The sequence below is a fragment of the Nothoprocta perdicaria genome, unplaced genomic scaffold (assembly GCF_003342845.1).
Source record: "Nothoprocta perdicaria isolate Ctin4 unplaced genomic scaffold, notPer1 scaffold_342, whole genome shotgun sequence".
Taxonomy (NCBI): Eukaryota; Metazoa; Chordata; class Aves; order Tinamiformes; family Tinamidae; genus Nothoprocta; species Nothoprocta perdicaria.
In genome coordinates this window covers 1-26940 of record NW_020455580.1, presented here as the reverse complement: position 1 = coordinate 26940, position 26940 = coordinate 1, and the positions used below count along the sequence as shown (strand labels likewise).

At 46.0% G+C, this 26940-nt stretch overlaps 1 long non-coding RNA gene and 3 other non-coding genes across 4 annotated transcripts; 2 read left to right on the top strand and 2 right to left on the bottom strand.

Moving 5' to 3' along the window:
* The first annotated feature begins 10973 nt into the window (after nt 1-10973).
* On the top strand, nt 10974-11045 carry TRNAM-CAU. The gene has a single exon. It is a non-coding gene; the product is annotated as a tRNA-Met (tRNA).
* Nucleotides 11046-11223: 178 nt separating this feature from the next.
* Nucleotides 11224-11297, bottom strand: TRNAI-AAU. Its single transcript has one exon. It is a non-coding gene; the product is annotated as a tRNA-Ile (tRNA).
* Nucleotides 11298-11410: 113 nt separating this feature from the next.
* Nucleotides 11411-11482, bottom strand: TRNAM-CAU. The gene has a single exon. It is a non-coding gene; the product is annotated as a tRNA-Met (tRNA).
* Nucleotides 11483-18097: 6615 nt separating this feature from the next.
* Nucleotides 18098-19406, top strand: LOC112951287. Its single transcript, XR_003250173.1, has 2 exons — nt 18098-18242; nt 19263-19406. It is a non-coding gene; the product is annotated as an uncharacterized LOC112951287 (long non-coding RNA).
* The last annotated feature ends 7534 nt before the right edge of the window (nt 19407-26940 follow it).

Here is a 26940-nt window from a genome sequence, read left to right as displayed (position 1 = left end):
GTGTGAGCCGCGAGGAGCCGGGGCCGCTGCGGGTCGACGGCTCCGTGCGCCTTATTCCCCCGTACCTCGCCCCCATTATTATTCCCCCCTTTTTTTTTTCCTTAAAATAGTAGCTCGTGCTGCATCACATCGGGGCCATTCCTAAAGTCGCCGCTGCTCCCTGTAATGTAATGGATACATTAAACCGCCCCCTCCGCCCTCCCCAACCTTTAAAAGCAAAAAAAGAAATCACTCGAGCTTTTACTACCTGCCGTCAGCTCATGCCGCTTTGGTTGTGCCTGGCTCGCGGACGCAGCTCCCCGGGACGCTGTGTCCCAACGCTGCATCCCACCACTGGGCGCTGCTTCGCCCGCGTCCTGGCTTTGGCTGCGCATCCCGCCGCTCCCGGTGAGCCGTGTTCAGCGGGAGCATGAGCACCTGGGCACCTTTTCCCCCTCTTTCTGCCTGTTGCTCGCGGCGCATCTGGGGTGAAATGGCATCGCGGCGCTGGCAGCTAAAGCGGTGGTTGCCTTGGAGTATTTTATTTTACTTGGAGTATTTTGTTTTAGAGTTTTACTAAAAAAATCAGCCCTGAAGTTGTGCCTTTTTTCCTGTGTTCTTTTTTTTTTTCTGTTTTTTTCTTTCTCTTTTTTTAATTTTCTTTTTCTCCCCACTCCAAACCCAGTTCTAATAACTTCTACTTGTTCTCTGAATCTTCCTGAAGTGGCTTTTGGCTGCTAGCCTGCAAGTTCTGGATATCTCTGGATTACGCCTAAAAAGTTTAAACGAGGTAACTGAAACTGCACCTGCTGTCACTACTCTTAAGTTCACTCCAAAGGACTCCTCATTTTTTCTTCTGCTTAAAAACGTAGTAGAATGGCGCAATGGTCAAAATAGTCAGATTTCGCAGTCATTGTTTGTGTTTGTAAAGAACAAAAACTGCATGTCTAACACCATTTTTTCTCCATGTCTTGCCCATGGCTATACTAGTGATGCAGGAAGGCTCGCGTGCCCCGTGGAAATGAATGAGGCCAATTAGAGTTTTATCATCATCTTGTTTTTCTGTCCTCTCAGCCTTTCATCCTGAAAACTCTTCCCTGTAGTTTGGTCTGCAAAAAAAAGTCTCTAAAACAATAAACTGCTCAGCGAGGACTTACGGTAACAGCATGAGGAAAGTGGTGGGTGGGATGAGTGCCGAAGGGGGGAATTTTCCCCAGCCCAGAAAACTGGGGAAAAGCAGTAAGCTTTACCTATCACACTAGCATTTATTCTCGTGGCTGAGGATGATGGCCGTACAGGGACTTGGGAAACTTGCTGAATTCCTAAGGGAATTGCACTTCACCTTGAATGTTTCCTCTCTTTTGCCAAGTGAAATAGGTGCTCTTGACTGAGAATTCCCTCATGAGAGGCCATCTGTTGTAAAGAGAACGTGTTCTTCGTATGCTTCGTAGGCAGTTTTCAACAGAGGATGCTGTTAAATTTTGCTCTTTCTGCTTTTCTCGTGATGCTTCAGACATGGTGAGACACTCAAAAACTATGCATGAACTTTGGTAAGGTTTTTGTTCCTTTCTGTCTCCTGATCTGGACCACTGCTGCAACTCCAGTTTTAGCTGCTGGTAGGCTGATTGTGATCTGGAATTGCCCAGTGGCCAGTTGTTTGAAGATAATTGCTCAATTTCTCAAGGGGAAAATGCAGAAACCTTTTGCTAGAGTTGACCTGCCCTGGGCACTTGCCTTCTACTAGCTACAGGTATCTTAGGCCGAGTGTCCAGGAACGGTTATGTTGTTTTCAGGGCTTAATTCAGTTTTCAATTGGACCAAAGGAGTTAGGTAGTGAAATTCAGAGAAGATAACACGAATACCACTTTGCTTGTAGTAAATGTTCACAGGATTAGTTGGGCCTTTGGGCTTCGCTCATAAGGTTGAAGTGTCCCTTAAGTACCTTCAGGGCTAGGTGAAGCACTGAGATGGCTCTTTAGTTTGGACCAGCCACGTTTACAGAAGGATCCTGCCTGTCACAGTCTGTGTTTTACTGTGTGTCTGCGATAAATGGTCAACTTGGATCTCCATCTTTTTTGGAGGTTGATGCTTGATACTGGTAGACGTAGTTGCATGCTTGTCCCCCATCTGCCTCTCTCCGCGCCTCTCAAATCCTAACCAAATCCTGATGCACCACACTCATTTAGTCTTGCTAAAAGGCTTGGTCTTCCGAGTTGTGTTGAGTGTTTCTAGTTTTCTGGAAACCTTTGCTATGCTAGAGCAGCATCTTGAATGAAAACTTCTCTTTTTAGCTCCTCTCAGCCCAAGTGTCTCTGCTGTTATCCTTGGCCTGCCAAAATTAAATGGCAACTGATAATGTGTGTGAATGAAATCATCAGTGAAAACTGAGTGCTCTCAGAGGATTCTTTGCGTGGAGCTTATGCTCAGCAGCAGATTATCGCTGTTTTAGTCCTGTGTTCTCCTTTCTGTGAGTTCAGAAGTGATGGTGAGCTCTCCAGAGATCTCCCAGTCTGAACTGGTAATGATGATGTGGAGCAGAATTGGATGGTCACTACCAGTCATGGTAGTGCTCCATGCTTTGCTGGAGCACCTGAGGTTGGTACAGTGTTTGTGCTGTATGTACTACAAGACAGTAGCTTGTTTTACTAGGGCCCTTTTGAGGGGGAAAAGTCCGTAGCTATTGTAAAGATACCATTAAAAATCAGTGCATCTTTGACACACTAAGTTTCTCCCCTTAATTTGGGGAAATACCCAGTTAGCTGAAATTGTGGAGAGGGCAGAAGAATTAGTTTAAGGGCGTTAGAGACTAAGTGTTAACAGGGTGACTGGTGGTATCTTCTGGGCTAGATCCGTTCTACCAGGAGTGTTTGCATTGCCTTTAGGACCTGTTGCAGGTAGCAGGAATCAAAGCTGCTTCTGCTGTTGGCCCTGCCACCTCTTGTTGGAAGATGCCTCTTCTGTTTGAGAGGACGGTGCCACTTCTGCACAGCACCAGGCGCTTGGAGATGGGAGACGCTGCCTCTGTGTTAGCAGGACTTGCCTGTCATTAAACTGAAACTCCACGCCCCAAAATCAGTGATCATCCTATATAAACTTACCCACTTTGCAGCTTCTTCACTGTATACTGTATGGTATATGTATGTGTGTATACATGTACATATAATGGCTCTTCTTCTCTTCTCCCTCCTCCTGCACTCCCCCCAAAAACAAACTCCCCAAAACATACAGTTATTTTGGCTTTTTATAAAGCTAAAACTCTTTAAGTAGGTGAGAACCTGCTTTGAATGGCTTTGTCTTGTGTCTTCCTGGAGGGGGTAACCAGGGTGTTCAGCCCAGGGCAGCGTTTGCTGGTAGCTGCATTTCTGAGAGCTGGCTAAAAATGAGACTTCTCAAGTGTTAGAGTATCCATGTGACAGATTTAGCTAGAAATTACTGCATGTAAGCTGTGTACCAAACTATTGATTACCAGTAATTTATTTGTGAGGGAAAGAGTTCATTTTTAAAGGGAAAGTAGACCTTTTGGGCAACTTCCTTCTAGGGATGTGAGGGAGAGGTGTGTTAAGCCCTTGGAACCAGCGGTGCTGCTATAGTTTATGACTGTTAAATATGCAGTTTTCCTACCTGTTGTTTCCTGTCGGCGCAACATCAATCTGCTGATACATTCCCTGTGGTTTTCTACTTCTGCATATGCCAAAGCCCTGTTCTTCCTTCCCGGGCTAGAGAGTGTCCTGTCAGGTTCCTCTTACCACCCACGTTTCCACTGTTCTTCATGTTCCCTTCATCCCCATCCAATGTGTCTTCTGTACAGCTATTTCCCAGAGCTTCCTCCCCAGCTATCTCTTTATACCCATTGAGCTGCTGATGTGAGCTTGCTTTTCAGAATCCTGTCTCTATCACAGGCATCTTGGCTTATTAATTTTAAGGCTACCATATTGCAGGGTTCATCTGGCTTTGTAATGCAGGCTTTCATTAAGGAGGTAGTGCAATTAGCAAGGATAATACTGCATGCAACTCAAACGTGATGCAGAGAATGCTCCTGCAGAAGCTAAGGACTTCCCTTTAAATGAGCTTAATCTCTTTTCTATTTTCATATTGGTAATGCTGGTTGTTGTGCTCTAGATCCATAGTATATTATGCTTTGTTATTCTGATCATGGTTTTAGCATAGGTTGCACTGTGTAGTTTTTTTAACCTGTACTCCAGGTGCGGTGGACATGGATGCCCAAGATAACATAGATGGATTGGTAGAACCAGGATCCGTCTGGAACTGCAGATGCTCTCAGCATGACGAGGGAGCAGAGGCAGTTGGCAGTCTCTGGTCAGGGTGGATGTGTTCAGTCATGCTTTCAGCACAGAAAGCTTTTGGTTTTACATGAGGCTGTAAGGCTTTCTCTGTGCTGCATACTTGAGCAAATTCCCTGCTCTACTGGAGATTAAATAAACACTGCACTGGTTAACTTTTAGTAGCTTTTTGGAGATTATTTGCAAGCTTTTATTTTTTTCATCTTGCTCTGTGAGGCAAGGCTCAAGTAACAGAGATGAGATTTAGAGGAAGACTCTAAATGCCAGGCTTGTAATGTTTAGCTTTGTGGAAAAAGTAATGAGATGAGAGTGAATCATTAGCAGTGACTTGCTTCTCACTTGCTCCCTCTGTTCCCCTAAAATCCAGGAAAAAATCTTGTGTGTAATAGAAGGTTAGCCACACTAAGAGCCAGGAAAACAAACTGAGAAAAGCTCCTGTGTAAGTGGCGTACAAGAGTGGAGGAGGAGGAAGAAATGAGGTTATCCCAGGTGTGATCAGGAGTACCGGTCCCGCGAGAAACAAACAGTGCAGCTCTATGGGGTGGACTTGTAGGAAGAGACTGGTGGTCTTATGGTCAGTCAGCTGGGAACTGGTCTCCAGTAGCTCAGCTGAGCAGTCTCTGAAGAATAGGAGATATATATGACAACCAAGGTTGCTGAGCTAAGATAAACCAGGTTCAGGTGGTTGAGTTGATAGCCTAACAAGGTCATATGGTTACTAGAGTGGTGGAAAAACTCATCCTGCAAATATAAATGGAGTGAGCGCCATTTCAGAGCTTTACAGAGAAATGGTTTTGAAGAAAGGTTGTCATGTTCCTTGGACTAAGGCAGCCTTCTGCCCTAGACGCTAGGGAGTTTCTTCATGCCTTAACCAGCCTCTGACATCTGAAGCTTCGGAGGCTTGTACTGCTTGTGTTACAGTGAATTGCTGGAGCAACTCGGGAGGCTTATCTGCGTTGAAAAGGACCTGAGAGTTATTTTGTCAACTTGTTCTTCTGTAATTGCTTCTAGTGACCTAGCTGAATACATAACCCTTCTTAGAAGCTTTTATCCTCCTCAATTCTTATTTACAAGTGACTGCAGAAATGGGCCTTTTGCTCTCAACTCTCTGGTAAGCTCTTCCGTGGTGTGTGCTTTGTTTCTTATTCTCTTCACCTGAGTGCATGCAAAAGAAAACACACTTGGCCTCAGTGCATACTTCAGGGCTTAGCCCCTTGGGAAGGGGTGTGTAAAAACCTCCCCCTCCTTTGCCTTCTCCTGTGTTTGAAAACTGTTCTGCTGAATGGGAGGAGATGTTCGAACACGTTGTCTTGGCCTCCTTGCTAGGTTCTCCCAGGGAAGCTGCTTTAGCAAGGGTTGGTTTTAGTTCTTTGAGTCTTCTTTGCGCTGGGAAGTACTTGATTAGGTTCACTTTTGATGCAGCTCATAGGTTTGCATACTTAAAGTGAAGTTGTGTTTGTCAGCCTTTCCTAATCAAGATAAGGACATCTGGTGCTGTCAAGACAAGTATCAGTAGAATCCTTTTCCTAATCTGTTGTACTCGAATTGCAGAAAATATGTGGTAGCTTAATTGTGTGTTTTGTTCTTGTTGATCCTGATATGTCTTGAACTCAAGGTTATATACAGTCTGTACCAGTCCCTACACGCTTTGTGAGCTGTTTTTGATTCATGAATGTAGATATGGCACTTCCAAAAGCACGGTTGATCTCATGCTAACGAAATAACTGACTTGTTTTACCATAGTTGAAGACACTTCTTTTATCTGAACATGACTTCTTTTCACAAGAGATGATGATTTTCTTTTCCCTGATAGTTTCAGGTAGGTCAGAAGGTCAAGGACCTGACTCCCTGTGCAGGACTTAGTGGCACATGCATGTTGTTTTGTACATGCACATGATTAGAGTCATGTTGCGCAGAGATTTGGGACCTGCGGTCCTCCTGGACATGTCAGGAAGGTGTATGCATTCACCTGTATAGATGTCCTGGGTTGTTAAAGGCATCATGGTGAACTCTAATAATCCATTCCTGCCATTTTTTTTTCCCAATTGAATAGTCTAATAATCCATTCCTGCCATTTTTTTCCCAATTGAATAGTGTAAGATCATGTATCATCAATTGCCTTTGTGCAGTTTGTTTTTATAGCTGACACTTGCATTAGTAAAAAATTGTTGAAGTGCTTACAAGCTTGAGCTAAGATGAAAAATTGTAAGGCTGGTTAACTTGGTCTGATAACTGCTGGCAGAATCTCTGGTGTGGTTTACAATAACCACATATTAAGAGCACAATATATTGCTCTCAATAAGACCACAAATAATTAAGAGCACCTGAGTGGGCTGAGATGAATGAATTTATTTCTTTGGCGCTGTAGTTTGTCAAATGTTACAGATAGGAAGGCGCTGCCTATGCTTAATTGGAAGCTTTTGGGATGTCTTTCCAGTGCTGCAAAGGGTTAACTTGTGGTTTTGACATGAGTCCCACTGTCAAACAGTCCTTCAATAGTTTGGCGAGTAAAGCAGGCATATATCTATCTATCAGTAGCGTAGACCCTCCAAGATGAGGATCTCCCAGCCATGCTGATGTGGAGCAGCTGTTGGTATTCTGAAACTTATTCTGATACAGCTCCTGATGTATCATTCTCCATTTTAATTGCGTTCATGTAACTACAGAAATTCAGGGAAAAAAACAACTCTATGGATCCCTGCTTTTACCTCCTCCTTAATGGTAATTTTTTTTTTGTGGTATTTCTCGGGACTTCGTCTTTTGTAAAAGCTGTCATCATTTCACCCTTCTGCTCCATGATTCTTTGTCCTTTTATTTCTGATTATTTTTTTTCCTGCAATGCCAGTGCTATTTCTTTTTAATCTGAAGGATTCTCTCCAGTGCCAGGCCAAGGCAGACTTGCTCACTCTCCTTGCTCAGTTTTCCCCACCTATTCCTGGATGGACCTTATTCTGTCCATCTTCAGGCTGAACATAGCAGGATGGGTGGATGCCTCTTGCCTGCCCCACTCTACACGTCTCTCCCCATCGCTTCTCTCTCATAATTCCTTATGGAGACATTCTGTTATGCCTATAGAAAGGCAACACCTTTGCTTTCTGAGTGCAGTAAAGAAATATATGACTAGTAAGGAAATCCTTTATGGGTTTGGAGCTGCTGGCAAGCTGCAGAAAATAAGAAATCCGGACTTGCTCATGAGGTTGCAAAAGTGATGTGAGCAGATGGGTTTGTGACATGACTGTAGGCTTCAGAAAGAAGTGGGCCCTAACATATTGCTTCACTTCTCCTAGCTACGAAATGTTAGATGCTCTTCATGTTCTTTTGAATTGCTGCCTGCAGGAGAACAAAGTGGCTGATTACTTCTTGGAAGAAAATTCAAGAAAATAATGTTCCTATCGCAGTGTGTTTTGACCTTGTGCTCCTAATACCTGTCGAGCTGAATCCACAAATTTGCTTTGTGTTGGATGCTGGATAAATTCGCGCCATCTAATAAAGACTTTACCTTTTGCATGAGTTCTGAAGGAACGCTCGCAGCTTAGACGCGGTGCCATTGACGTATGGGGCTGAGACTTCCAAATTAATGTGTGTATTTGTTCACTCAGGGAGAAATAAATCCAGTTCTGCTGTCAGCGGGACCCAGGTTCTAGGAGAAAGGAGCAGCCGGGAAGGATCTGCCCAGAGGGTGCCTCGACCACCAAGCGCTAGCCGGCTGCAGAAAGTAGGAGCTTCTGGAAAGACCAGTGGAGGCAACAGTACTTAAATAAGATACTGGCTCTGATGTATTTTAGTGCTTGAAAATGTACATAATCTGTTCTGTAAAACTGCATGTTTTGTATGTGTTTGTAAGACAAATAATATTTGTAATATCTCTAACTGTGCTGGGTTTTGTTTCTAAAACTTCCTTTGGCGACTCCTGTTACTGGGAGCGAGATGCCTGAAGACGCCTAGGACAAAGAGGTGTGAAGACTAGGAAGACTTGCAGTAGCACTCGCTTTACTCTGGGGAAGTCGAGACATCCTTCAAGGCCATTCTCCGTGCTGCTTCTCTGTTGGAACAGAGAATCTCAGTTACAGGAGATGGATAGTGCTGATACAGGCCAGGTACTGCGAGAGGAAGAGCCTTACGATGACAGTAACTGCACTGAAGAGGTGAATGTCTGATGGGATGTGTCTTTACTTGGATATTGCCCTGTCTCCTTCACATACATGGTTATGTAGAGTGTTAATATCCTAGTCTGAAAGCCACTTTGACTTAATGGTGATGACATCTAGTCCTTCTGGTGCTTTATATATGTGTGTATATATTTGTATTCATAGAGTGTAACAAAAGCCTTTTGCTTAATGGACCAACAAAATGTGAAATTTTGCTAGAGAAGGGAAAAGGATCTTCATCACTCTGAGTAAGATACACATGGTTGAAAGGGATAAAAGAAAAAAACTGTGGTATTGCTGTCCATCATGTCGGGAGTGTCTGCAAGTAGTGGGCTTGCTTGTTCTGTCCTCTCTGTCCCAGGAGCCCTTAGTGAAGTTCATTTCTATGAACTAGGAGAAAGCACTTGCTCCTGTTAGCTGCTTCTTGTTTGAAGGGGATTAATAGCATTTCCACAACTCTGGGACATTTCCCAAGCCTGGTGAAACAGGTGCTTAAAATACGTTCCTGAGCAACTCGAAAGTGCTGGGACTTTTGCAAAACTTGTGCAGAAATCCTAATGGGGGCCAGATGTGCCTTCATCACGTGATTTTTCTCTAACATTAGAATAGCTAGAACTAACACGACAAGAGAGCTGTTTAACATTCACACATCCCTTCCTCCAAGCTCAAGCTTGGTACCACCCTATGAGTAAGAAGTCAGGTAAAGAGGGGGCAAGAGACCCCTATGGATGAGCAAGAAGCTCCTGGCAAAACTCGAATTCACCATGGATTCACCGGGGGGAAATTGTGCTTAATGGACCTGATAGCCAGCCGACCCCTCACAGAAGGCAGAATAGATGAGGGAAGAGCAGTGGCTGTTGTTTCCCTTGGCTTCAGCAAGGCCTGTGACACCACCTCCTGTAGGACCCTTGTAGGAAAGCTCAGGAAGGTGCTTTAGATGAGTGGGCATGGGCTGTAAAGAAGGAGAACTGACTTCATGTGCTGGACAAGTTTTGGGGCTTGTCTTGCTGGAGAAAAGGATCTAGAAGTCTCAGAGAACTGCAGACTGGCCGTGAGCCAGCAATGTGCCCTGGTGGCCGAGAAGGCCAATGGTATCTTAGGGTGAATTAGGAAGAGTTGCCAGCAGGTCTAGGAAGGTGACCTGCTCTTTGCTTCTGCAGAACCTACTTGCTTTCTGTGGTGTGATGACTGCCGTGGTGGATGATGTGAGAACAGTGGATGTAATTCTCCTTGACTTTAAGAAGGTTTTCAGCATAGTGCCCTATATCATCCTTGCAGCCGTGTTGGAGAGATGTGCCTGAATGGGTGGAAAACTAGGGGGGCTGCTGCCCTCACACGTAGTAGTCAGAATTTGGAAGCTTGCTTGGCTTTGCAGGCATGAGTGATGATATCAGTTTGCTTGATGTAAGTGACCTGCATTTAGGTGTGTGGGCGCAGAAAAACTCCCTCATTGCCTGTGTTAGTGGCCTTGTTGGCCTGCAAAAATGCAGGACTGGCAGGGCTGGCTGCTGAGCTCTTGGATTAGCAACAGCACACTGCTTCGTTAGCATGTATTAAACCATGGTAGGGTAGTCATGGTGCTGTGGGAGGGGATGACTTTAACATGTGGATTTGGTTATCTGCTGGAATTTATGAGTTAAATCAACAGAGAAATGTTTGGGGAATGAGTAAATGTGAAGAATGTAGTCACAGGATGGCTCCTTCTGACTTGGATGGTGGAAGTGAGACACTTGGATTTTAGTAATGCTGACAGTAATACTAACCCCCACCCTTCTCTTTCGACCAAAATTCCTTGTTTGGCAGTAGTTTGGCAAGACTTATCAAATAGCATTGTGACAGAGGAATAAGCAGGTCTGTGAATCTTGATCGACACGAAAGCCCCTTCAGCAGTGGAGGATGCATGTGAACCTCTGGGTCCCAGAGATGGATGTGTGGGAACTGAGACAGATGAAACCCCCCAAACCATGCCAGCCTCTTGCTCAGGAGTGTTCAAGTGCCTCTGGCTCTTGCGAGCCTGTCTTAGACCCGAGTGGATGGAAACCAAGCCAGCCCTTTGGCTCTGGTGTCTTTGATCTGGGGAAGGTAGAGAGGGCTGCTGGGACGTGTTGTCCTCTGGGGTGCGCTCAGGGACCACAGGCAGATCCACAGCCATTCTCCTAGCCTCACCTGGGGCAAGGCGGAGATGGATGACTTCCCTGCCCTGCTCCCATGTCTGAGCCCTGGGATGGAGCCTCAGATCCTTCTCCGACCCTCAGCAGCACATCTGACCCCACTCGCGTCTTGTGTCTCCACATGGGACCTCCAACCCCATCCATATTTGCCTCCCAGCCCTTTCCCTGAGTCTTTCGGAGCTGTGTGCCCGTGTCCAACCCCAGATCCCATTTTGGCTCTTCTTGCAGCCCCATCCCCTTTTCTCCGGGGTTTGGGTAGTGGCAGGGGCTCCCAGTGCCAGGCTGGGATTGAAACTGGGAACGTTAGGACAGTGTTGGGCAATGGGAAACGTGGGCACAGTCCTTAAAGCCAGAGGAGGGAGAGAGTTATAAGGAGCAGAGTGGCGCAGCGGAAGCGTGCTGGGCCCATAACCCAGAGGTCGATGGATCGAAACCATCCTCTGCTATTTTTTTTTTTTTAATTAAATTCCCTTCTGTCACTCCACTCTTTTCGCACACCTGAGGACTGCCAAGTTTCGATGTGGAGGTGCGAGCCTTTGCAGCAGCCCCGCGAAACGGAGGAAGGGCGTCTTTGGGTGAGAGGAAGAGGGAAAAGAAAAAAAGGGGGAAAAAAAAATAACCAATTGGCCCGTACGGGGATCGAACCCGCGACCTTGGCGTTATTAGCACCACGCTCTAACCGACTGAGCTAACCGGCCACGTTGCGGCAACGTTAGCCAGCCCGTCGTGCAGTGCTGCGCGGAGCGTCGCGGGGGACGCACGAGAGGAAAAGAACGGGAGAACACAAAACAACACGGGAAAAAAAAGGTGTTAGCAGAGGATGGTTTCGATCCATCGACCTCTGGGTTATGGGCCCAGCACGCTTCCGCTGCGCCACTCTGCTCCGTTGTGTGTGCAGTTATCGCTACTGCTGATGGTGGTAGCGCCACGTGCCGTGTCCACCGGCTGAACGGGTTGTTGAACGTCGGGGGCTGCGTTTTGCACGGGTTTTCTTTCAAATCTGAGGACTTTTTTCGCGAATGCTGACAACTGCGAGAGAGGTACAGGTCTTTGGAAAAAGAAGGAAGATGAGCTAGGAAGAAGAAAGGAGAATAAAGAAGAAAATGTAGAAGGAAAAGGATGATGAAAAGAAATAGAAGATCAAAGGGTTTTAGGGGAATTTGAATTCCTGTTGTGGCATTGATAACTTTCATCTGATTTGGATTTATTTTGATTAAATCTAGTGTGTAGAGGTCCAGTCCCACAGCTTTGGGAGTGGCTCCGTGGGGGGGCCATTGCACCTGGGGTAATTTCCCAATAAGTTAAATTTCACTCACAGTTGAAGGTTGTGTCTGCAAATGGGGTGTGATCATATGCACCAAGGGGGTTTCCATGTCCCCTATGAGCCTATTGTTAAGGATATGGAATGCATCTGTGAGATGGGTTCTCCATGGGAACAGGTGTCCATCTCCCAGTTTTCCCAACTGCTCCTTCAATAGCCAATTCATCCGTTCAGTCAATCCTGCAGCTTGGGGATAATAGTGGATATGGAAAACCCACTGGATATGTTGCTGTTCAGCATATTGTTGAACAAATTTGTTCAGAAAATGAGACTCATTATCTGTTTGAATCTGTAATGGAATGCCATAATACAAAATTTTATGTCTATAGTAGAAATAGTACTATGATGAGCAGCCTTCTGACAAGGATGGACAGCTAAATATCCAGAGAATGTATCTACAGCAGTACAAATGTGTTTACATCCTTGGTCCTGGGGTAAGGGTCCGATGAAATCCATTTGCCAGATTTGCCCTGGTAATTTTCCTCTACCCAGTTGCCCTTTTACAATGTTTGGCACTGGCCATATGTGAATATTTGCACACGGGGCATTGGGCAATTATAGTTTCGATCATATCAAGTGACACTGGAATGCCACACCCCTGAGCCCACCTGTAGGTGGGATTTTGTCTGAGATGCCCGCATTTCTGGTGCACCTATTTCACCTAGACTTCATGGTCCTCCTTCTGAAGGAATTCCAGTCTGGCTTGGGAAATCTTTGTCCACTTATCTCTAACAGAGTTACAAAGTCATTCTAAAGTGTCCGTATTAGTGTGGGCATGGACATGAAACACCCTCATGTTAGTTCTTTGTACCATTTCCCAGATATCTCTCCATAGTTCCTTTCCCCAGACCTCCTTGGAGTATATATTTCATTTTCTAGCTATCCATGCTGGCAACCCAGTAGCTAACCCGTTAGCTCCTGACCAGGAATCGGTATATGAATAGCATTCTCCTAAATCTTCCTGTTTCAAAGCCCTATAATTTGCAGATAATTCAGCATATTGACTGCTTTTCCTTTCCCTGGTCATTTCTAAAGTCGTTTCTGAATGAGGATGGTAAGCTACTGCTTTCCAAAACATCTTTCCTCCTATATATTTAGCTGACCCAGCTGTAAACCAAGCACGTTCCTTTTCCAATGGTGTTAATTGATCTAAAGCTTTTCTCCATCATACTGGGGGGATTCCTGTTAGCTCTAAAATCTGGACTTACCTCTCGATCCCTCGTGAGGGCAGTAGCTACTTGCTCGTGAAGGGGAGCTACTCCTCCAACACCTACTTTGGCTCTACCCTGAATATAACACTTCCACTTTATAATATTTGAATTCAAAGGGGTTTCAGAGAACTTTTAACCCATTCCATAACCGGCATTTCTGGATGAAGAGCCACTTCACGTCCTATTGTAAGTTGTTCTGTTTCTACCAAAGCCCAATAACACGCCAATAACTATTTTTCGAAAAGAATATAGTTAGTTCCTGCCTCTGGCTACTTTCTCCCTCCAAACTCCAGGGGAACCTTCTTCTTTCTCTGTTTTTGCCAGAGGCTCCAATTAGCATGAGATTGATTCATAGATGTATTTAACTCAACTTCTCCCATTTGCTTGGACCAAAAATCTAAAGCCCTTTGAATAGTCCTTCTCACTAATTCAAAGACAGCCTGCTGCTCACTTCCACATTCAAATTGGCATTTTTGTCTCGTTACATTATATAGTGGGGTCAAGATTTGTTCTAAACGGGGGATACGTTGTCTCCAAAAGCCAAATAATCTGATGAATCTTTGTGCCTCCTTTTAATTTCGTGGCACTGCAAGATCTAAAATTTTCTGTTGAGCTTTGGGTAAAATTTGCCAATGCCCACAATGCCGTCAAATTCCTAACAATTTCACTGTTTGGGACGATCCTTGAATTTTAGTAGGATTAATTTCCCAGCCCTGCTCTTTCATGTGATCCACAATTAACTTGAGAACTTCTAGCACTTCCTCCTCACTGTTCCCCTGAATCAGCATATCATCTCTATGTGAATTAATTGCATATGAGGGGGCAGTTTTGTCTCATCCAAATGCTCAGTCACCGTGCGATGACAAATGATTGGATTGTGCACTATCCCTAGGACAATCTGGTGAATGAATATTGTTGCCCCTGCCATGTAAAGTCAAACTGATCCCAATATTCCATAGCAATGGGTATGGTAAAGAAAGAACTGGCCCAATTAATTACTCATACCAAGTTCTGAAACGCTTCTGGATTTTTTTCTATCAAGGTGACAATATCTGCTACAATTGACATAAGAGGTAGGGTGTGTTTGTTTAGTTCTCTGAAATCCATGGTCATTCTCCATGTCCTTCTTGAGTGGGCCCATCTCCCACACTTCTTGATGGGCCAGACTGGGTTATACCAAGCTATGGTAGTGGGTTTTAAAACTCCTGCATTCACTAAATTTTTAATTGTCTGTGAAAAGTCTTCACGCCCCACTCCTGGAATCTTCTACTGTTTCATGGCCACCAATTTAGTTGCGGTAGTAATCTGCACAGAGGACACTTTTACCTTTCTGATTAAGATTGGGCACTAATATAATTCTTCATTCCAAATTGGTACAAGTCATCAGAAAGATTCAAAGTCAATCCCTTTAAAATATCAATCCAAATTATGTATTTAGGGACAGGAACAATCCTAACCGAATACAATCATTTTGGGAGGTTCTCTATTTTCATTTCTACTTGCGCTTGCACAGCTTCAATTTGTTTCCCACCGAAACCGGTAATAATTACAGGTTGTTCTTTACATTTCTTAGCATTTCCATATATTAAGGAGGCCTCTGCTCTGGTGTCAATTAAAGCTTTTACAATTTGTGAACTGGGGCTCCCAGCTGGCTGCGGGAGTCCAAGACTCACTATACTTGCACAGATTCTGTCAGTCTATTTGCAGAAGTCAGGAAGGGGAAAGGATAATCTTGTAAATCAAGTGTGGAGATAGCTGCGTCTCATCCTGTAACCTGTGACCCATCATATTTCCCTTGTCTTACAACGTGGTCCAAACAACTCATGTCAGATGTGGTGCAGTGCATTAATACAACTAACAGGTTGATAGCTGCAAGTGAAGGACAAGAGGCGAGTGTGAGTGTCCTTGTTTTAGTGATTATAATACCATGGAAGTAGTCTACCACCAGCCATAGCATACATCTTTCCTGCAGTGGCTTCACAATGGAGTTGTAATTGTGGTCCACCTTGAGGGCTGCAATAAGGGACTGACTTTGCAGGGGCTTCATGTGACATTTTTTTCTGGACCTTCCAGCCACCTCCTGAATACCAAGCTCTGTTTTGCTCTTGTGCAATGAGACATGTCCTCCCAAAAGCCCATTAACCGGAGCACTCGGTTTACGTTACTGGCCCACTGTGGATGCCAGAACCCAAAGGAGTTATGGTGTCATAGGGGGGTTTCCTCCTTGAGCCCATTGAGAAGAACTCCGCAGCAAAGGCCAAAGAGGAGTAGCATTTCTCCCCTCCCAATGCTGAGGGATTCTGCGATTTTGCAGACTTTCTTGCCAACGTGGATACATTTAAGAGTCTGTAAAGGAAGAAGCTGTCCAGCAAATAAGGGATGCCATGTTGGTGAACATGAAAGAGCTTAATTTGAGCTCAGCAAGTAAGCCTCAAAAATGTTCCTGTTGGACAGAGCAGAGTCATTTCTTTTTTGGTCACTACTCTGCCCCACACAGCTCAGGAGGAAGAGGGAAAAAGGAAGTCACAAGCAAAGCTGACCAGGATCCTACGTGGAGTATGCTGGATGAATTTGCAGTCAACGCTGCACGTGTGGAGGAGAGGAAGTGGAAGGAAGAAGTAGAGAGGACTTTCCACCCAAAGGTATGTCTCTTCTAAATCTTCTTGTACTGAAACATTTCCCAGAGAAGAAAGTCACCACTAGCCATATTTTGTTGCATAGCAATGCACACAGCAAGATCTTGTCCTTAGCTTCTTCCCTGTGGACTCACATGTAGCTGTATATGATCAACTCCTTGTCAGCCCCTCTTCTTTGTTTTATTTTGTTTTGTTTTATTTTGTTTTGTTTTATTTTGTTTTGTTTTATTTTGTTTTGTTTTATTTTNTTTGTTTTATTTTGTTTTGTTTTATTTTGTTTTGTTTTATTTTGTTTTGTTTTATTTTGTTTTGTTTTATTTTCCTTTTTTTACTTTACTTTACTGCTTTTTTTCCCCTAAAGTTGTGAAGAAAAAAGCACCCCAAAGCAAATACTCTCAGAACCCTCTCTCTCTACTCAGCCCTAGTGAGGCTACGTCCGGAATACTGTGCCCAGTTTGGGGCTCCCCAGTGAACGAGGGATATGAAACTACTTGGGAGAGTCCAGTGAAGGATTCCAAAGATGACTATGGGAATGAAGCATCTCTGCTATGGAGAGAGACCTAGAGCGCTAGGCCTGTTTAGCCTAGAGAAGACGGAGCAGGGATCTTATCAGTCTGTACAAATATTTGAAGGGGTGGTGTCATCTCCTGATGGTGCCAGACTACCTATCTATTAGTGGTGTCTAAAATCACAAGAAGTTCTGAGTGGGTTTGAGGAAAAGGTTCCCACAGGGAGGGGGCCTGAGCACCAGCACAGGTTGCCCAGAGAGGTTTTGAAGATTACCTGGGTGTAATCCTGTGCAATGTGCTTTAGGTGGCCATTCTTCTGCAGGGATATTGGACTACATAAGTGTCCCCATCCACCGCTGGGGGAGGTTTTGACATGATCCCAAGGGTGAGACTAAGATACAAACGGGGTCAAATGCCATACAACCTTACAAGCTCTATTCTCATAGTGGTGATAGGCCAGAGAGAAGAAGAAGGGGGAAAAAAAAAAAAAAAGAAAGATAAGCAAGCAAACTGGAGAGATGCAGCAAGATTAGCTACCATCACCACCAGTCCAGCTACGTTTCCTTGGCTCTGCCTCAGTGCAGGTGACGATCTCTTGAAAGAGAGCTCAGAAGAAGCAGCAGCTCCTGCAAGGGAAGAATACACAGTCCTTTCACTGCCCCAGTTTTTGAAGAGTCTGCCCCTCTTCTTGAAGTTTGTTCTTTGACGCTCTGCTTCCCCCCGCACTCGACTGCCAGCGCTGCTTGGCACCACTGCTGAGCACTGCCAGGGTCTCAAGCTGATCTTCCAAAGAAGTTGTAAAGTGTGCACAGGTAATACAACTCAAACTGATATCCCAGTCTTCCCAGAGACAGGATGCCGAGGCCAAGAAGTCAGAAACTGTGTGGCAACAATATGAAGACAAGCAAAATCCAAAACAGTCTCTTACAATAATCTTTATCAGCCATTCTCTGATTCTATAATCCTTAACAGCTCATTTCCAGAGGGTGGGACTTTAAGCAAATCTCCCTAGGAGAAAAAAAAAAAAAAAAGAAAGAAAGAATTGCAAGATTTAACAACTCCCCATGTGCAGATGAACAAAAGTTGCGGTCTTGGTCTGGTACTTGTGGTCCTTCCCTTGCTGCAGAAGAGGAATATTTAATCTATGCCATGAGCTCTGTTGTGTTCTCAAACTGCCCTGCTTTCTGTGACTGTTTGGAGTACACGTTCTGAGCAGTATTTTATGGTGACCACAACAGAAGGCTGTCTGACTTTTGATCCACCTTGGGGTCAGTATTTGAATGTGCCTAATTTAAATACACAGATGCCAACTGAGCTCTCATTAAATGCTCACCAAGGCTTGGATTTCAGATGGGGATTTCCATCCTTTCATCTCCGTGGTTTATAGGCTTAAAAGGTTAAAAATGTCTTTTTCTTTTGATGCATGCTGTTGTTTACTCGGGTAAGTCCTCCACCCGTTTTGTTTATCTTGCAGAGTGTTTCTGAAAAGCCAGCTGATTTTTCACCTCTCAAGACAATGCTGACATCTCCACCAGGCACTAACAAAGAGCTTGAGAAAAGAATCACAGGGCTCCATAAAAAAGCAACTCTGCCTAGTGTTCCTTGCCACTGTCCTGACTTCTCCCACACTGTGACTCCTGATCACCTCGAAGAAGAGACACTATTCTCAGCCCAATATTCCCAACAATTGGTCAATCAAGTTTTTGTCAAAATACTGGATGAAGCACTGGAAGATGGATGTCATTGCCTTGACAAACCCCTGAGACATAGAGAGGCTGAATCAAAGTCACCTGGGGTGCAAAATGTGACCAGGTCTATATCCGTGCCAGTTCCACTGCTAAAAATCAAGCCTAGACCACCACTGGATAAACTACCATCCAGACCAAAATGTGAGCCGTCTGCATGGCATAAGCTTAAAACAAAAGGCAAGGAGCCAGGAAAAGTTGAAGAAAAGCCATTTTCCCAGGTATCTTTCTTATTTTCCAGCTAACCAAAACTGCATCATGGGAATAATTAAAGGGTGTTTTGTTGTTTTTTTTTTTTTTTTTTTTTTTTTTTTTTTTTTTTTTTTACTATTGTCCTCCCTCACATTCTGCACAATGCCTGCTTGTCCCTCTATCATATCGGGGTACTTGCAAGCCCTGGGGCAGCTGTGCTGATGGGATCTGTGGCATGATTCCTGGACAAAATCTGCTGTGAAGTGGCAGCCAATGTAATTCCACCACCAGGGAAATCTACAGGAGAAGAGAAGACTCTCTTTTCAGAACTTAGAATTGCTCTCATGCAGGCTTCTCTTTACAAAGATAAGGGATAACCCTTGGCTTCCGGGGAGCCGTGGAAAAGGCTCCCCCTGGATTCTTGGTGAAAATTTCCTTCTCTGCAGGCCCAAGAAGTCTATGCCCTTGGTGGAAATTCCCCAAAGTATTTCTCAGCTCTGGAGTCCTCTGGCCGTCTTAACTCACATGGCACACACTTTCTGCCTCCCAATAAGACTGGTGTGCAGGAAAGAGTTTATCTGCTCTGATAGTGCACAGCTTATCATCCTCTCCAGGGCTCTGCATTACTAGGAGTGGGGTTTACCATGCCCATCCCCACATTGAGCAGTCCAGGCTGTTCTCCTCTGCCTTTGCAGCAGAGAGTGGGAATGGAGACCTGAACCATTGTCTACCACACTGAGATCCAAAAGCATGAGCTCAGGTTGTGCAGTTCCTTTAGATTTAGAAAAACTCATACAACTGATTTTCAGTAAGAAAATGCAGCCTAAATGATGTCTCCTTAGCAATATATTATTTTTTTTTGTGCCTGCGAAATGCAGACAAATCTCTAAGAAATAGCCAGTTCCTGTTTGGAATCATCCATTTCCTATGTTGAAACCACATTATTTTCAAACTTGCCTGATTGAAAGAAATCTAGTGACTAGTTTATATGGGGAAACGGAAAACAAATCTAACTTTCACTCATCAGTTAATAATTGTTTCTGTTACAGAAGGCTGTAGAAGAAGTGCTGAATATTAAGGCTATACTGACAAAAGCTATAGAAGAAGTGTCTGACAACTTATACACAGCTGTGACGAATAGGGAAGCCAGAACTAAAGAGCAATGTGATTCTCTTTTGAATGATCTCCATTTCTCTTCAGGCAGCTCTGGTAGCTCTAGTCCATACAGTGAGGAGCTACATGGTTTGTGGGAAAGTTTGCCTGCCAACAGCACAAGAAAGGTTGCCCCAGAAACAAGCATAAAGCCCAAGAGATCACCAAGTGGTTTCAACTTCATAGCAAGAGGGAAGACAACTCTTCAACCTCAAAAAACATCTTTTCCATTAGTGTCTAGAAGGACCCAGATGCCACTGGAGGTATGGAGAAGAAGAGTTCCTCAGGACCTCTGTAGCTTTCAGAGAGACATTACAAGCACGGGATCTAGTACAGTGTTGCCAAAGAAGTTGCTTTTGAGCCAAACTTACTCCGAATCCCCATTAGCAAGAAAAGATCGCAAGCTTCCCAGGTGGAATAACAGTGCTGTGGACTTGGATGGAGAGCAAGACTATTCTAGCGACAGTGTTTTTAAAAATCTAGAAGCACTGGGCATTGTTAAGGTGGCTGAGAGAGCAGTCTGGGAGGTGTATGAGAGAGTGAAAGAGCTGCATCCAGCTGTCTGTGTTTTAAGGGAGGCTCCCCTTGAGTTTAGAGGAAGACTGTTTGGCAGCACTAAGAGGACAACATCATCTGCAGCTCTGCATCTAGACCCTCAGGAAGAAATTCGACTGGTTGCTAGAGAGATTGCAGCAATTGTTTTTGATAACTTCAGCAAGTGTTTGGTATCCGGCAGGTCAAATGAATCAGAGCCAAGACCTTCATCCATGAACCAGGAGCTCATTGCCAGAGCAGCAAGGCAAGCTGCCAAATCAGGAGAAAACAGTTTTAGGCAAGCTGAAATACCTATTTATGAGAGAACATTTTGCCCAGCTTCTAATGACAAAATTACCAAAGACAAAATGGGAAAGCTTCCTGTTGAAAACGCTTCTGACATACATCAGCTGTCGGACTCCCTCTTTAAAAAAAGGACTGGAAAAAAAAAGAGTCAAAAGGCAGTGCTTTCAGAGGAGAGTTCAGAAGAGGAAGACAGAGTGGTGAGTGGAATGGTGGATTCCATCTTAAATCAGTGCTATCAGTCTCTGAATGAACTCAGTCCAGATCTGAACTCTGGAAGCTCTTTAGCAGAAGAGCTTGGGCTGATGCATAGAAATGAGAGCTTTCTCAAGCAGGACACTCTGAGGCCAGAAAAAATGAAAATGCCTGCCAGAAAATTGAAGGAGATGCATCCAAGCACAAGCTTTCATCCTATCAATCACTCTGGAATGGCCATTTATTCAGAGGAAACAGCACAAATGGAAGAGGAAATTTCACATAATTTCCTCTCCTCTCTCCGCTGTGAGACTGAGCAAGATGTTCATACCAGCCCAGCAGAGACTCACAGGTCCACATCCCAGACTTCTGTGCCTACATTAAGACCTTTCAAGGACATGCTAGAAACTCTCCTTAAGCCAAGCCAGCCTTTCATTCCTCCCTGCTTTGGAGGCAATATGTTAGGGAGGCTTAAAGATGACAAAGACAGCATTTCTCTCTAAAACAACATTGAAGTTTTAAATAAGAAGTTTCCTAGTATCCAGTTACATGACAATAAACTCCAGCTCAGTTTCTTCTATCACACTGAGTGAACTTCATAATCCTTAACATGAGCGGAGAGTTTCTTTGCTCCCCTCTCCCCTGTTAATCCAAACTCTCTTTGAAATAGAAGCCTAGAACACACTGGAGGTGTAGATTCCCTAACATCTTTGACTATAGATCTTAATTCTTGGCCGTCTCTCCAGGAAAGCCCCTTCCCAACGTGCCCTACTGTTTTATTTGACTTATTTTTTAGGGCTGCAGCACACAGTCAGGTCTGTCATCAGCAGTATTTCATTTTTTTTCCCCTCTTTTCTTGTGAAGCTACAAGTTCCGCTGTCACTGCCATGGCGGACTAATAATGACACTTGGTTGAAATAATTACAGAGAGAATAGAGAGAGAGAGCTTTATTAAGCCATAAATGTTCTTTTATATATTTTATGTAAAATCATGTCCTTGGCTTATTGGCTGCAACAGTCAGCAAAATACAGTAACAAGATTGTGATTGGACAAACTTCAGCTTGGTCAGTTTTGCAAGTTTTCTCACCCTGCTCTGTAGGTGAAACTTCCTTAGACTTGTTTACAGTTTTCTGCTATCTAAGTAACTTCTCTTTCTCATGGGTACACTCTGAAGTCTTCAAGGCTAACCCTCTCCGCTAAGGGAGCCAGGGATCTCACAGACCTGCTGTAATCCCTGACATACCGTTGTTTTGAAAGAGTTTTTCTACTTGTATTCAGCACCGCGAATGGCTATGAACTGAGACAGTCCAGTGTAATGTATGTTTGCTTGCCTCTTGTACTTCTCCTCACTAAAAACATTTGTCATATCTGTTGCATTGACTCTTTCGTTCCTCTTATCTCATAGACTTGAGGTGGAGTTTGTGGAGTTTCTGCTGTCTCCTTTAGACTTTCACTGATTTACTTTCCAAAGAAAGCTTTTAATTTTAGTTTACCCTTTTTTGTTTGTTTTGTTTTCTTTCTCTTCAATCTTCTGTTAGATTACTACTTTTTCTCCTATACCTTCATCTCCTTAATATCCTCCAATGTGGTAAGTTCTCCTTGGTTCATTTGGTTGATTGGAGCAGGAATTGGATAAAAGGGGTCCTTGGACCATGCAGGTACTCTGGACAGACCTATGGTGTGGAGCAGTGACTTGCAGGTGTACATGTACATGTGAATCAAGAGAAGGGGAGCTGTCCACTGTGGAACTCTAGTCCTGATCAACCCACAAGCAAAAAAAAAAAGGATTGGACTTTGCATGGTGGTGATGCAGGTGTGAGTTGGTGTTTCTAAGGCAGCCCATCAACGCTCTGCTCTTTGTCTGCATTGACGCATGTGGCCAGGTTATGGCTCTAGAGTCTGTGTGTGTGTGCTGGTATGTGTGCTCATTGTGAAATTTTTCCCAGCCTTGCCTCTGGCTGGGCCTACAAACAGGAGTGGCAGATGAGACTGGAAAAGACAAATCCTCCTGTTCTTCCAGGCCACTGGATTTGTCTTAACTGAACACGTGTTCTCCTCCCCTGCTGCAGAGTGATGAAGTTCCCGGCTTGCCACCAGGAAGCCTAGGATTTAGCTCCCTAATGTGGGGGAAGAAACACCTTTTTCCTCTGGAAACCCATACTCCTGTGGGGGGACCTCAGTCTACTGCCTGATGATGCATCATCCTCTCTGCTTCTCATATACACTTTGGTAGGTCTGGATGCTAAGAAAATAGAGGAAAATGTGGGAAATGTGGCCGCATCTCAAGTACTGTGTGCAGTTCTGGGCTCCCCAGTAAGTGGGGATGTGGAGCTTCTAGAGAGGGTACAGCGAATGGCAACCAAGATGATTAAGGGACAGGAGCATCTCTTGTATGAGGAAAGATTAAGTGAGCTGGGCCTGTTTAGCCTGGAGAAGAGACGGTTGAGGGGGAATCTTATCAACATATACAAATACCTGAGGAGAGAACGTAGCAAGGAAGGGGCCAAACACATTTCAGAGGTAGCCAGTGATAGGACAAGGGGCAACGGGTACAAGTCAACACACAGGCAGTTCCATCTCTGTAGGAGGAAGAATTTCTTTACAGTGAGGGTGAAAGAGTCCTAGAACAGGCTGCCCAGGGAGACTGTGGAGTCTCCTTCTCTGGAGCACTTCAAAACCTGCCTGGATGCCACCCTGTGCCACATGCTCTGGTGTCTCTGCTTCAGCAGGACAGGGTGGGCTAAGTGAACTCAAGAGGTCTCTTCCAACCTTAAACATTCCGTTACTCTGTGATTCTGTGAAAAGTAACACCACAATAAGACTCCAGCTATGCGATGCAATGTCTTTAATGAGCAGGAAGGAGAAAAGCACTGAGAGCAAGATGAAAGTTTCCAGGCTTCTGGGGGSTGACTTGGAAGGCGGTGATCATCTGGCTTCAGCAGCTTAGACGCAGCGGGGGACAGGCAGGCAGAGTCCGGCTGCACCCAGACCAAGGGAGCCCCCAGATGTGATGGGCACCCCGCCAGCGCTCAGGGAGCTGCCAACAGCAGCTGACAGAGAGGATCCCACGGCTGTGCTCTGAGGGAAGGAGGTGAGGATGGGCCCGGGCAGAGTCACCACGACCGGSGAGGCCTCGATGGCAACCACGGAGTCAGCGCAGCGGGCGAMGCAGGGCTCACTGCAGCTGCTGGCAAGAGGGGTAGGGCCAGAGGTGCCGCAGGGCCGGGGCGGGCAGGGTCTGAAGCAGGACATCTCTCTGGGCGGGAGGCAGCGCTGAAACACAGAGCAGGGGAGGGAAAAGAGGTTCCAAGTTGGAGGACCACGGGGAATTCAGAGAGTGTGGGATGTGACCCACACTAAATTGTGAGAGGAGCAGGAGCAACTCAGAAAGGGCAACACCGTGCCACAATTTGAGAAGCCACATGGAAGAGAACAAATGATCTGGAGAAGCCTGCAAGACTTTTTGCATCCCCCTTGCTCCTTCCATGTCACACAGGCCAGCTGAAGCCAGAGATGCCTCTTTGACTTGAAGCAGCCCTCCTCTTCCCACCAAAAGGACCCTCTGTTTCCTCGCTCCACATTACCACCACCACCCACCCTTGAAAACACAAATACGGAAGGGACCTACAAGATTTCAAGGGCTAAACTTATCAGCCACCTCTGAAAGTGGAGCGGCCAGCACGACAGCAATTCAGCCCGTAGGAAGAGAGGGAGCAGACGCAGGCTTACCGAGATGGCCGAGGAAAGTGAGGCAGAGAGAGGAGGATGGCCGAGCCTGGTGCAGCACACGCTTTTATGCTGTGTCCCTGAGCCCTCGGGGACCCAAAGCATTCCTTGCTCATGAAGCACCTGGGAGTTGCTGCWGCTGCTGGCGCACTTCTCACTGGTGATTTGGCCCTTGCCTCTCTCAGCTCAAGTGTGGTGCTCCCACTGCATCCGAGTTGACACTGGAATGCCTAATCTGTGTCAGAGCCATAGTTCCGGACCCGTGGGGCCCATGAACGCAGAGGACTCATTGTGCCTTGAGGTTGTAGGTCGACTGGCATCCAAAGGATTCCCCTTGACTCATCCATTTCTCCCTGAGGTGAGCATGGCCATCAGCCATGGTGATGACTGCTCCATGAAGGACACCTCAAGTCAGCTTTCAGGTAGTTTCAGTGGAGAGACTCAAGGTTACCCTGAGGGAGCTCTCTCGTCCCTGGATCAGGACAGTTGCTCTGGAGATGGTGGGCCACCTTCAGGGACAGTGTGAAGATTGCACRTGGTAGTGTGACTGCAACACAGCCTCTTTTGGCTGACCTGTTTGCCTCATCAAGCTAGAGGGAAGACGGGCCAAGGTGAGTCAGTTTAGACTGAAGCATAGGTCGTAAGAGAAGAGGCTGAAGACGCTGGCTTGSTGGAGCCTGCAGAAGAGGATGGCAAGAGGGGAGGAGGGAAGAGGGAAAAGCCAACTGGTGAAACACAGAAACGAGACTCAGAGGGTAGAGTGCAGCCCAGTAACAGGCTGTGGGAGGGACACTGCCATCTCCATGCACTCAGTCATACGGGACCTTGACCAGCCATAAAAGAACCTTGTCCTTCGAGGCAGTGCTGCCTGAAAGCATCATCCCCAAAGGTTTCAGGAATTAGGATAAACTCTTTGAAAATGGCCCTCAGGCTCCTGAAGCAGCACTTCACGAGGAACGAGGACATGAGCTCAGTATTGCTCTCACGCCTGAGGCCGCGACGCCTTCTCCACTGAAAGCAACAGCAGGTGACTCACGGTTCCCTGGAGTTTTCCCAGCTCTTCCACAAGAGCTGGATTTTCCCAGCTCTTCCACAATACAGAGGATCTCAGCTGCTCCTCCAGGCTGATTCGATGTTGCTCTGGAATGAAAGAGCCTGGAAGGGGCCACGCCATCTCTGATGCAGGAGAAACAGCTGTGAGCTTGTGGCTAGTTGCTATGAGCCCCTCCTACAAAGATGGCCACGCAGGCTTTGGGCCTCCATGTTGGACTTGCTGGGGGAAACAGATCCATTTGTGGTGGGGTCCTTTTCAGGGATGGATGCAGGCACCTCTTTGGTCTTCCTCCTGCCCTTGAATGTGCAGGAGATAATCCATTGCCAAAGCAGAGCCCAGAACCTTGGCTAGAAGCCAAAGGAAGCCCCACTCAGGTCCCCTACATACATGCCTGTGGAGGTCCCAGAGAGCGACTGCTTGCCCTTTCCAGGAACAGCAGGCCTAAGAGTCTCTGAAAGTGGAGGAAGCAGAGCTCTGGGATCCTGGGTGCATGGATGCAGATCCGTCATCTGGACATCAGGATGGCCTCTGTGCTACGCTGACAATGGCACGTTGTTTAAGTTTGCTTTTATGTCTGGATGTAGTACTCACCTACAATTTCAGTTGCAGACCCCTACGGAGGATTAGGTATGCAAAGCATAATGCTTTAACACAGTTAATGCTGTGTGACCAAAGAAAAACTGTCTTAGCTCTCAGCAGTTGATTCCAGTCCCGCAGCCGCTGCTCATGCACAGTGTTGAACCTAGAACTGTTAGCAGATAGGAAAGAGTCAGGTCTGTCAAGGGTCAAACACAATCCAGCACACCTCAGTGAAAAGTGGATGAGTCAAGGGGAATCCTTTGGACACCAATCGACCTACAACCTCAAGGCACAATGAGACCTCTGAGTTCATGGGCCCCACGGGTCCGGAACCGTGGCTCTGACACAGATTAGRCATTCCARKGTCAACTCGGATGCAGTGGGAGCACCACACTTGAGCTGAGAGAGGCAAGGGCCAAATCACCAGTGAGAAGTGCGCCAGCAGCAGCAGCAACTCCCAGGTGCTTCATGAGCAAGGAATGCTTTGGGTCCCCGAGGGCTCAGGGACACAGCATAAAAGCGTGTGCTGCACCAGGCTCRGCCATCCTCCTYTCTCTGCCTCACTTTCCTCGGCCATCTCGGTAAGCCTGCGCCTGCTCCCTCTCTTCCTACGGGCTGAATTGCTGTCGTGCYGGCCGCTCCACTTTCAGAGGTGGCTGAYAGGCTTAGCCCTTGAAATCTTGTAGGTCCCTTCCGTGTTTGTGTTTTCAAGCGTGGGTGTTGGTGGTAATGGGGAGGTAGGAGACAGAGGGTTCTTTTGGTGGGAAGAGGAGGGTTCCTTCAAGCCAAAGAGGCATCTCTGGCTTCAGCTGGCCTGTGTGGCATGGAAGGAGCAAGGGGGATGCAAAAAGCCTTGCAGGCATCCCCAAACCATTTGTTCTCTTCCATGTGGCTTCTCAAATTGTGGCAYGGTGTTGCCCTTTCTGAGTTGCTCCTGCTCCTCTCTCAATATAGTGTGGGGCACACCCCACACTCTCTGCATTCCCCATGGTCCTCCAACTTGGGCCCTCTTTTCCCTCCCCTGCTCTGTGTTTCAGCGCTCCGTCCCGACCAGAGAGATGTCCTGCTTCAGACCCTGCCCGCCCCGGCCCTGCGGCACCTCTGGCCCTACCCCTCTTGCCAGCAGCTGCAGTGAGCCCTGCGTCGCCCGCTGCGCTGACTCCGTGGTTGCCATCGAGGCCTC